Raw genomic sequence first — 12450 nt, 5'->3', positions numbered from 1 at the left:
CTCGAGGGGTGAACTCAACTCGAGGAGAAACGTAGAATCGGCACGAGGAGTAGCTTGTCGACTCATGGACTCGGTACTCGACTCGAGGAGTGAACTCAACTCGAGGAGAAACGTAGAGTCGACACGAGGAGTAGCTTGTCGACTCGTGGGCTCGGTACTCGACTCGAGGAGTGAACTCAACTCGAGGAGAAACGTAGAGTCGGCACGAGGAGTAGCTCGTCGACTCGTGGACTCGGTACTCGACTCGAGGAATGAACTCAACTCGAGGAGAAACGTAGAGTCGGCACGAGGAGTAGCTTGTCGACTCGTGGACTCGGTACTCGACTCGAGGAGTGGACTCATCTCGAGGAAAAACGTAGAGTCGGCACGAGGAGTAGCTTGTCGACTCGTGGGCTCGGTACTGGACTCGAGGAGTGAACTCAACTCGAGGAGAAACGTAGGGTCGGCACGAGTAGTAGGTCGTCGACTCGTGGGCTCGGTACTCGAATCGAGGACTGAAGTCAACTTGAGGAGAAACGTAGAGTCGACACGAGGAGTAGCTTGTCGACTCGTGGGCTCGGTACTCGACTCAAGGAGTGAACTCAACTCGAGGAGAAACGTAGAGTCGGCACGAGGAGTAGCTCGTCGACTCGTGGACTCGGTACTCAACTCAAGGAGTGAACTCAACTCGAGGAGAAACGTAGAGTCGGCACGAGGAGTAGCTTGTCGACTCGTGGACTCGGTACTCAACTCGAGGAGTGAACTCAACTCGAGGAGAAACGTAGAGTTGGAATGAGGAGTAGCTTGTCGACTCGTGGGCTCGGTACTCGACTCGAGGAGTGAACTCAACTCAAGGAGAAACGTAGAGTCGGCACGAGGAGTAGCTTGTCGACTCGTGGGCTCGGTACTCGACTCGAGGAGTGAACTAAACACGAGGAGAAACTTAGAGTCGGCACGAGGAGTAGCTTGTCGACTCGTGGACTCGGTACTCGACTCGAGGAGTGAACTCAACTCGAGGAGAAACGTAGAGTCGGCACGAGGAGTAGCTTGTCGACTCGTGGGCTCGGTACTCGACTCGAGGAGTGAACTCAACTTGAGGAGAAACGTAGAGTCGCCACGAGGAGTAGCTTGTCGACACGTGGGCTCGGTACTCGACTCGAGGAGTGAACTCAACTCGAGGAGAAACGTAGGGTCGGCACGAGTAGTAGCTCGTCGACTCGTGGGCTCGGTACTCGACTCAAGGAGTGAACTCAACTTGAGGAGAAACGTAGAGTCGGCACGAGGAGTAGCTTGTCGACTCGTTGGCTCGGTATTCGACTCGAGGAGTGAGCTCAACTCGAGGAGAAACGTAGAGTCGCCACAAGGAGTAGCTTGTCGACTCGTGGACTCGGTACTCGACTCGAGGAGAAACGTAGAGTCGGCACGAGGATTAGCTTGTTGACTCGTGGGCTCGGTACTCGACTCGAGGGGTGAACTCAACTCGAGGAGAAACGTAGAGTCGGCACGAGGAGTAGCTTGTCGACTCATGGACTCGGTACTCGACTCGAGGAGTGAACTCAACACGAGGAGAAACGTAGAGTCGACACGAGGAGTAGCTTGTCGACTCGTGGGCTCGGTACTCGACTCGAGGAGTGAACTCAACTCGAGGAGAAACGTAGAGTCGGCACGAGGAGTAGCTCGTCGACTCGTGGACTCGGTACTCGACTCGAGGAATGAACTCAACTCGAGGAGAAACGTAGAGTCGGCACGAGGAGTAGCTTGTCGACTCGTGGACTCGGTACTCGACTCGAGGAGTGGACTCATCTCGAGGAAAAACGTAGAGTCGGCACGAGGAGTAGCTTGTCGACTCGTGGGCTTGGTACTGGACTCGAGGAGTGAACTCAACTCGAGGAGAAACATAGGGTCGGCACGAGGAGTAGCTCGTCGACTCGTGGGCTCGGTACTCGAATCGAGGACTGAAGTAAACTTGAGGAGAAACGTAGAGTCGACACGAGGAGTAGCTTGTCGACAAGTGGGCTCGGTACTCGACTCAAGGAGTGAACTCAACTCGAGGAGAAACGTAGAGTCGGCACGAGGAGTAGCTCGTTGACTCGTGGACTCGGTACTCAACTCAAGGAGTGAACTCAACTCGAGGAGAAACGTAGAGTCGGCACGAGGAGTAGCTTGTCGACTCGTGGACTCGGTACTCAACTCGAGGAGTGAACTCAACTCGAGGAGAAACGTAGAGTTGGAATGAGGAGTAGCTTGTCGACTCGTGGGCTCGGTACTCGACTCGAGGAGTGAACTCAACTCAAGGAGAAACGTAGAGTCGGCACGAGGAGTAGCTTGTCGACTCGTGGGCTCGGTACTCGACTCGAGGAGTGAACTAAACACGAGGAGAAACTTAGAGTCGGCACGAGGAGTAGCTTGTCGACTCGTGGACTCGGTACTCGACTCGAGGAGTGAACTCAACTCGAGGAGAAACGTAGAGTCGGCACGAGGAGTAGCTTGTCGACTCGTGGGCTCGGTACTCGACTCGAGGAGTGAACTCAACTTGAGGAGAAACGTAGAGTCGCCACGAGGAGTAGCTTGTCGACACGTGGGCTCGGTACTCGACTCGAGGAGTGAACTCAACTCGAGGAGAAACGTAGGGTCGGCACGAGTAGTAGCTCGTCGACTCGTGGGCTCGGTACTCGACTCAAGGAGTGAACTCAACTTGAGGAGAAACGTAGAGTCGGCACGAGGAGTAGCTTGTCGACTCGTTGGCTCGGTATTCGACTCGAGGAGTGAGCTCAACTCGAGGAGAAACGTAGAGTCGCCACAAGGAGTAGCTTGTCGACTCGTGGACTCGGTACTCGACTCGAGGAGAAACGTAGAGTCGGCACGAGGATTAGCTTGTTGACTCGTGGGCTCGGTACTCGACTCGAGGGGTGAACTCAACTCGAGGAGAAACGTAGAGTCGGCACGAGGAGTAGCTTGTCGACTCATGGACTCGGTACTCGACTCGAGGAGTGAACTCAACACGAGGAGAAACGTAGAGTCGACACGAGGAGTAGCTTGTCGACTCGTGGGCTCGGTACTCGACTCGAGGAGTGAACTCAACTCGAGGAGAAACGTAGAGTCGGCACGAGGAGTAGCTCGTCGACTCGTGGACTCGGTACTCGACTCGAGGAATGAACTCAACTCGAGGAGAAACGTAGAGTCGGCACGAGGAGTAGCTTGTCGACTCGTGGACTCGGTACTCGACTCGAGGAGTGGACTCATCTCGAGGAAAAACGTAGAGTCGGCACGAGGAGTAGCTTGTCGACTCGTGGGCTTGGTACTGGACTCGAGGAGTGAACTCAACTCGAGGAGAAACATAGGGTCGGCACGAGGAGTAGCTCGTCGACTCGTGGGCTCGGTACTCGAATCGAGGACTGAAGTAAACTTGAGGAGAAACGTAGAGTCGACACGAGGAGTAGCTTGTCGACAAGTGGGCTCGGTACTCGACTCAAGGAGTGAACTCAACTCGAGGAGAAACGTAGAGTCGGCACGAGGAGTAGCTCGTTGACTCGTGGACTCGGTACTCAACTCAAGGAGTGAACTCAACTCGAGGAGAAACGTAGAGTCGGCACGAGGAGTAGCTTGTCGACTCGTGGACTCGGTACTCGACTCGAGGAGTGAACTCATCTCGAGGAGAAATGTAGAGTCGGCACGAGGAGTAGCTTGTCGACTCGTGGGCTCGGTACTCGACTCGAGGAGTTAACTAAACACGAGGAGAAACATAGAGTCGGCACGAGGAGTAGCTTGTCGACTCGAGGACTCGGTACTCGACTCGAGGAGTGAACTCAACTCGAGGAGAAACGTAGAGTCGGCACGAGGAGTAGCTCGTCGACTCGTGGACTCGGTACTCGACTCGAGGAATGAACTCAACTCGAGGAGAAACGTAGAGTCGGCACGAGGAGTAGCTTGTCGACTCGTGGACTCGGTACTCGACTCGAGGAGTGGACTCATCTCGAGGAAAAACGTAGAGTCGGCACGAGGAGTAGCTTGTCGACTCGTGGGCTCGGTACTGGACTCGAGGAGTGAACTCAACTCGAGGAGAAACGTAGGGTCGGCACGAGTAGTAGGTCGTCGACTCGTGGGCTCGGTACTCGAATCGAGGACTGAAGTCAACTTGAGGAGAAACGTAGAGTCGACACGAGGAGTAGCTTGTCGACTCGTGGGCTTGGTACTCGACTCAAGGAGTGAACTCAACTCGAGGAGAAACGTAGAGTCGGCACGAGGAGTAGCTCGTCGACTCGTGGACTCGGTACTCAACTCAAGGAGTGAACTCAACTCGAGGAGAAACGTAGAGTCGGCACGAGGAGTAGCTTGTCGACTCGTGGACTCGGTACTCAACTCGAGGAGTGAACTCAACTCGAGGAGAAACGTAGAGTTGGAATGAGGAGTAGCTTGTCGACTCGTGGGCTCGGTACTCGACTCGAGGAGTGAACTCAACTCAAGGAGAAACGTAGAGTCGGCACGAGGAGTAGCTTGTCGACTCGTGGGCTCGGTACTCGACTCGAGGAGTGAACTAAACACGAGGAGAAACTTAGAGTCGGCACGAGGAGTAGCTTGTCGACTCGTGGACTCGGTACTCGACTCGAGGAGTGAACTCAACTCGAGGAGAAACGTAGAGTCGGCACGAGGAGTAGCTTGTCGACTCGTGGGCTCGGTACTCGACTCGAGGAGTGAACTCAACTTGAGGAGAAACGTAGAGTCGCCACGAGGAGTAGCTTGTCGACACGTGGGCTCGGTACTCGACTCGAGGAGTGAACTCAACTCGAGGAGAAACGTAGGGTCGGCACGAGTAGTAGCTCGTCGACTCGTGGGCTCGGTACTCGACTCAAGGAGTGAACTCAACTTGAGGAGAAACGTAGAGTCGGCACGAGGAGTAGCTTGTCGACTCGTTGGCTCGGTATTCGACTCGAGGAGTGAGCTCAACTCGAGGAGAAACGTAGAGTCGCCACAAGGAGTAGCTTGTCGACTCGTGGACTCGGTACTCGACTCGAGGAGAAACGTAGAGTCGGCACGAGGATTAGCTTGTTGACTCGTGGGCTCGGTACTCGACTCGAGGGGTGAACTCAACTCGAGGAGAAACGTAGAGTCGGCACGAGGAGTAGCTTGTCGACTCATGGACTCGGTACTCGACTCGAGGAGTGAACTCAACACGAGGAGAAACGTAGAGTCGACACGAGGAGTAGCTTGTCGACTCGTGGGCTCGGTACTCGACTCGAGGAGTGAACTCAACTCGAGGAGAAACGTAGAGTCGGCACGAGGAGTAGCTCGTCGACTCGTGGACTCGGTACTCGACTCGAGGAATGAACTCAACTCGAGGAGAAACGTAGAGTCGGCACGAGGAGTAGCTTGTCGACTCGTGGACTCGGTACTCGACTCGAGGAGTGGACTCATCTCGAGGAAAAACGTAGAGTCGGCACGAGGAGTAGCTTGTCGACTCGTGGGCTCGGTACTCGACTCGAGGAGTGAACTCAACTCGAGGAGAAACATAGGGTCGGCACGAGGAGTAGCTCGTTGACTCGTGGACTCGGTACTCAACTCAAGGAGTGAACTCAACTCGAGGAGAAACGTAGAGTCGGCACGAGGAGTAGCTTGTCGACTCGTGGACTCGGTACTCGACTCGAGGAGTGAACTCATCTCGAGGAGAAATGTAGAGTCGGCACGAGGAGTAGCTTGTCGACTCGTGGGCTCGGTACTCGACTCGAGGAGTTAACTAAACACGAGGAGAAACATAGAGTCGGCACGAGGAGTAGCTTGTCGACTCGAGGACTCGGTACTCGACTCGAGGAGTGAACTCAACTCGAGGAGAAACGTAGAGTCGGCACGAGGAGTAGCTTGTCGACTCGTGGGCTCGGTACTCGACTCGAGGAGTGAACTCAACTTGAGGAGAAACGTATAGTCGCCACGAGGAGTAGCTTGTCGACACGTGGGCTCGGTACTCGACTCGAGGAGTGAACTCAACTCGAGGAGAAACGTAGGCTCGGCACGAGTAGTAGCTCGTCGACTCGTGGGCTCGGTACTCGACTCAAGGAGTGAACTCAACTTGAGGAGAAACGTAGAGTCGGCACGAGGAGTAGCTTGTCGACTCGTTGGCTCGGTACTCGACTCGAGGAGTGAACTCAACTCGAGGAGAAACGTAGAGTCAGCACAAGGAGTAGCTTGTCGACTCGTGGACTCAGTACTCGACTCGAGGAGTGAACTCAACTCAAGGAGAAACGTAGAGTCGGCACGAGGAGTAGCTTGTCGACTCGTGGGCTCGGTACTCGACTCGAGGAGTGAACTCAACTCAAGGAGAAACGTAGAGTCGGCACGAGGAGTAGCTTGTCGACTCGTGGGCTCGGTACTCGACTCGAGGAGTGAACTAAACACGAGGAGAAACGTAGAGTCGGCACGAGGAGTAGCTTGTCGACTCGTGGACTTGGTACTCGACTCGAGGAGTGAACTCAACTCGAGGAGAAATGTAGAGTCGGCACGAGGAGTAGCTTGTCGACTCGTGGGCTCGGTACTCGACTCGAGGAGTGAACTCAACTTGAGGAGAAACGTAGAGTCGCCACGAGGAGTAGCTTGTCGACACGTAGGCTCGGTACTCGACTCGAGGAGTGAACTCAACTCGAGGAGAAACGTAGGGTCGGCACGAGTAGTAGCTCGTCGACTCGTGGGCTCGGTACTCGAATCGAGGACTGAAGTCAACTTGAGGAGAAACGTAGAGTCGACACGAGGAGTAGCTTGTCAACTCGCGGGCTCGGTACTCGACTCAAGGAGTGAACTCAACTCGAGGAGAAACGTAGAGTCGGCACGAGGAGTAGCTCGTCGACTCGTGGACTCGGTACTCAACTCAAGGAGTGAACTCAACTTGAGGAGAAACGTAGAGTCGGCACGAGGAGTAGCTTGTCGACTCGTGGGCTCGGTACTCGACTCGAGGAGTGAACTAAACTCGAGGAGAAACGTAGAGTCGGCACAAGGAGTAGCTTGTCGACTCGTGGACTCGGTACTCGACTCGAGGAGTGAACTCAACTCGAGGAGAAACGTAGAGTCGGCACGAGGATTAGCTTGTTGACTCGTGGGCTCGGTACTCGACTCGAGGGGTGAACTCAACTCGAGGAGAAACGTAGAGTCGGCACGAGGAGTAGCTTGTTGACTCATGGACTCGGTACTCGACTCGAGGAGTGAACTCAACTCGAGGAGAAACGTAGAGTCGGCACGAGGAGTAGCTTGTCGACTCGTGGGCTCGGTACTCGACTCGAGGAGTGAACTCAACTTGAGGAGAAACGTAGGGTCGGCACGAGTAGTAGCTCGTCGACTCGTGGGCTCGGTACTCGACTCAAGGAGTGAACTCAACTTGAGGAGAAACGTAGAGTCGGCACGAGGAGTAGCTTGTCGACTCGTTGGCTCGGTATTCGACTCGAGGAGTGAACTCAACTCGAGGAGAAACGTAGAGTCGCCACAAGGAGTAGCTTGTCGACTCGTGGACTCGGTACTCGACTCGAGGAGAAACGTAGAGTCGGCACGAGGATTAGCTTGTTGACTCGTGGGCTCGGTACTCGACTCGAGGGGTGAACTCAACTCGAGGAGAAACGTAGAGTGGGCACGAGGAGTAGCTTGTCGACTCATGGACTCGGTACTCGACTCGAGGAGTGAACTCAACTCGAGGAGAAACGTAGAGTCGACACGAGGAGTAGCTTGTCGACTCGTGGGCTCGGTACTCGACTCGAGGAGTGAACTCAACTCGAGGAGAAACGTAGAGTCGTCACGAGGAGTAGCTCGTCGACTCGTGGACTCGGTACTCGACTCGAGGAATGAACTCAACTCGAGGAGAAACGTAGAGTCGGCACGAGGAGTAGCTTGTCGACTCGTGGACTCGGTACTCGACTCGAGGAGTGGACTCATCTCGAGGAAAAACGTAGAGTCGGCACGAGGAGTAGCTTGTCGACTCGTGGGCTTGGTACTGGACTCGAGGAGTGAACTCAACTCGAGGAGAAACGTAGGGTCGGCACGAGGAGTAGCTCGTCGACTCGTGGGCTCGGTACTCGAATCGAGGACTGAAGTCAACTCGAGGAGAAACGTAGAGTCGGCACGAGGAGTAGCTTGTCGACTCGTGGACTCGGTACTCGACTCGAGGAGAAACGTAGAGTCGGCACGAGGAGTAGCTTGTCGACTCGTGGGCTCGGTACTCGACTCGAGGAGTGAACTCAACTTGAGGAGAAACATATAGTCGCCACGAGGAGTAGCTTGTCGACACGTGGGCTCGGTACTCGACTCGAGGAGTGAACTCAACTCGAGGAGAAACGTAGGCTCGGCACGAGTAGTAGCTCGTCGACTCGTGGGCTCGGTACTCGACTCAAGGAGTGAACTCAACTTGAGGAGAAACGTAGAGTCGGCACGAGGAGTAGCTTGTCGACTCGTTGGCTCGGTACTCGACTCGAGGAGTGAACTCAACTCGAGGAGAAACGTAGAGTCGGCACAAGGAGTAGCTTGTCGACTCGTGGACTCAGTACTCGACTCGAGGAGTGAACTCAACTCAAGGAGAAACGTAGAGTCGGCACGAGGAGTAGCTTGTCGACTCGTGGGCTCGGTACTCGACTCGAGGAGTGAACTCAACTCAAGGAGAAACGTAGAGTCGGCACGAGGAGTAGCTTGTCGACTCGTGGGCTCGGTACTCGACTCGAGGAGTGAACTAAACACGAGGAGAAACGTAGAGTCGGCACGAGGAGTAGCTTGTCGACTCGTGGACTCGGTACTCGACTCGAGGAGTGAACTCAACTCGAGGAGAAATGTAGAGTCGGCACGAGGAGTAGCTTGTCGACTCGTGGGCTCGGTACTCGACTCGAGGAGTGAACTCAACTTGAGGAGAAACGTAGAGTCGCCACGAGGAGTAGCTTGTCGACACGTAGGCTCGGTACTCGACTCGAGGAGTGAACTCAACTCGAGGAGAAACGTAGGGTCGGCACGAGTAGTAGCTCGTCGACTCGTGGGCTAGGTACTCGACTCAAGGAGTGAACTCAACTTGAGGAGAAACGTAGAGTCGGCACGAGGAGTAGCTTGTCGACTCGTTGGCTCGGTACTCGACTCGAGGAGTGAACTAAACTCGAGGAGAAACGTAGAGTCGGCACAAGGAGTAGCTTGTCGACTCGTGGACTCGGTACTCGACTCGAGGAGTGAACTCAACTCGAGGAGAAACGTAGAGTCGGCACGAGGATTAGCTTGTTGACTCGTGGGCTCGGTACTCGACTCGAGGGGTGAACTCAACTCGAGGAGAAACGTAGAGTCGGCACGAGGAGTAGCTTGTTGACTCATGGACTCGGTACTCGACTCGAGGAGTGAACTCAACTCGAGGAGAAACGTAGAGTCGGCACGAGGAGTAGCTTGTCGACTCGTGGGCTCGGTACTCGACTCGAGGAGTGAACTCAACTAGAGGAGAAACGTAGAGTCGGCAAGAGGAGTAGCTCGTCGACTCGTGGACTCGGTACTCGACTCGAGGAATGAACTCAACTCGAGGAGAAACGTAGAGTCGGCACGAGGAGTAGCTTGTCGACTCGTGGACTCGATACTCGACTCGAGGAGTGGACTCATCTCGAGGAAAAACGTAGAGTCGGCACGAGGAGTAGCTTGTCGACTCGTGGGCTCGGTACTGGACTCGAGGAGTGAACTCAACTCGAGGAGAAACGTAGGGTCGGCACAAGGAGTAGCTTGTCGACTCGTGGACTCGGTACTCGACTCGAGGAGTGAACTCAACTCAAGGAGAAACGTAGAGTTGGCACGAGGAGTAGCTTGTCGACTCGTGGGCTCGGTACTCGACTCGAGGAGTGAACTCAACTCAAGGAGAAACGTAGAGTCGGCACGAGGAGTAGCTTGTCGACTCGTGGGCTCGGTACTCGACTCGAGGAGTGAACTAAACACGAGGAGAAATGTAGAGTCGGCACGAGGAGTAGCTTGCCGACTCGTGGACTCGGTACTCGACTCGAGGAGTGAACTCAACTCGAGGAGAAACGTAGAGTCGGCACGAGGAGTAGCTTGTCGACTCGTGGGCTCGGTACTCGACTCGAGGAGTGAACTCAACTTGAGGAGAAACGTAGAGTCGCACGAGGAGTAGCTTGTCTACACGTAGGCTCGGTACTCGACTCGAGGAGTGAACTCAACTCGAGGAGAAACGTAGGGTCGGCACGAGTAGTAGCTCGTCGACTCGTGGGCTCGGTACTCGACTCAAGGAGTGAAATCAACTTGAGGAAAACCGTAGAGTCGGCACGAGGAGTAGCTTGTCGACTCGTTGGCTCGGTACTCGACTCGAGGAGTGAACTCAACTCGAGGAGAAACGTAGAGTCGGCACAAGGAGTAGCTTGTCGACTCGTGGACTCGGTACTCGACTCGAGGAGTGAACTCAACTCGAGGAGAAACGTAGAGTCGGCACGAGGATTAGCTTGTTGACTCGTGGGCTCGGTACGTGACTCGAGGGGTAAACTCAACTCGAGGAGAAACGTAGAGTCGGCACGAGGAGTAACTTGTCGACTCCTGGACTCGGTACTCGACTCGAGGAGTGAACTCAACTCGAGGAGAAACGTAGAGTCGGCACGAGGAGTAGCTTGTCGACTCGTGGGCTCGGTACTCGACTCGAGGAGTGAACTCAACTTGAGGAGAAACGTAGAGTCGCACGAGGAGTAGCTTGTCTACACGTAGGCTCGGTACTCGACTCGAGGAGTGAACTCAACTCGAGGAGAAACGTAGGGTCGGCACGAGTAGTAGCTCGTCGACTCGTGGGCTCGGTACTCGACTCAAGGAGTGAAATCAACTTGAGGAAAACCGTAGAGTCGGCACGAGGAGTAGCTTGTCGACTCGTTGGCTCGGTACTCGACTCGAGGAGTGAACTCAACTCGAGGAGAAACGTAGAGTCGGCACAAGGAGTAGCTTGTCGACTCGTGGACTCGGTACTCGACTCGAGGAGTGAACTCAACTCGAGGAGAAACGTAGAGTCGGCACGAGGATTAGCTTGTTGACTCGTGGGCTCGGTACGTGACTCGAGGGGTAAACTCAACTCGAGGAGAAACGTAGAGTCGGCACGAGGAGTAACTTGTCGACTCCTGGACTCGGTACTCGACTCGAGGAGTGAACTCAACTCGAGGAAAAACGTAGAGTCGGCACGAGGAGTAGCTTGTCGACACGTGGGCTCGGTACTGGACTCGAGGAGTGAACTCAACTCGAGGAGAAACGTAGGGTCGGCACGAGGAGTAGCTCGTCGACTCGTGGGCTCGGTACTCGAATCGAGGACTGAAGTCAACTTGAGGAGAAACGTAGAGTCGACACGAGGAGTAGCTTGTCGACTCGTGGGCTCGGTACTCGACTCAAGGAGTGAACTCAACTCGAGGAGAAACGTAGAGTCGGCACGAGGAGTAGCTCGTCGACTCGTGGACTCGGTACTCAACTCAAGGAGTGAACTCAACTCGAGGAGAAACGTAGAGTCGGCACGAGGAGTAGCTTGTCGACTCGTGGACTCGGTACTCGACTCGAGGAGTGAACTCATCTCGAGGAGAAACGTAGAGTCGGCACGAGGAGTAGCTTGTCGACTCGTGGGCTCGGTACTCGACTCGAGGAGTGAACTAAACACGAGGAGAAACGTAGAGTCGGCACGAGGAGTAGCTTGTCGACTCGTGGACTCGGTACTCGACTCGAGGAGCGAACTCAACTCGAGGAGAAACGTAGAGTCGGCACGAGGAGTAGCTTGTCGACTCGTGGGCTCGGTACTCGACTCGAGGAGTGAACTCAACTTGAGGAGAAACGTATTGTCGCCACGAGGAGTAGCTTGTCGACACGTGGGCTCGGTACTCGACTCGAGGAGTGAACTCAACTCGAGGAGAAACGTAGAGTCGGCACGAGGAGTAGCTCGTCGACTCGTGGACTCGGTACACGACTCGAGGAATGAACTCAACTCGAGGAGAAACGTAGAGTCGACACGAGGAGTAGCTTGTCGACTCATGGACTCGGTACTCGACTCGAGGAGTAAACTCAACTCGAGGAGAAACGTAGAGTCGACACGAGGAGTAGCTTGTCGACTTGTGGGCTCGGTACTCGACTCAAGGAGTGAACTCAACTCGAGGAGAAACGTAGAGTCGGCACGAGGAGTAGCTCGTCGACTCGTGGACTCGGTACTCAACTCAAGGAGTGAACTCAACTCGAGGAGAAACGTAGAGTCGGCACGAGGACTAGCTTGTCGACTCGTGGACTCGGTACTCGACTCGAGGAATGAACTCAACTCGAGGAGAAACGTAGAGTCGGCACGAGGAGTAGCTCGTCGACTCGTGGACTCGGTACTCGACTCGAGGAATGAACTCAACTCGAGGAGAAACGTAGAGTCGGCACGAGGAGTAGCTTGTCGACTCGTGGACTCGGTACTCGACTCGAGGAGTGGACACATCTCGAGGAAAAACGTAGAGTCGGCACGAGGAGTAGCTTGTCGACTCGTGG

The sequence above is a fragment of the Urtica dioica genome, chromosome 4, assembly GCF_054948205.1.
Source record: "Urtica dioica subsp. dioica isolate 48M chromosome 4, U.dioica_male_clone48M_v1_H2, whole genome shotgun sequence".
NCBI lineage: Eukaryota > Viridiplantae > Streptophyta > Magnoliopsida > Rosales > Urticaceae > Urtica > Urtica dioica.
Note: the sequence above shows the minus strand (reverse complement) of the source record.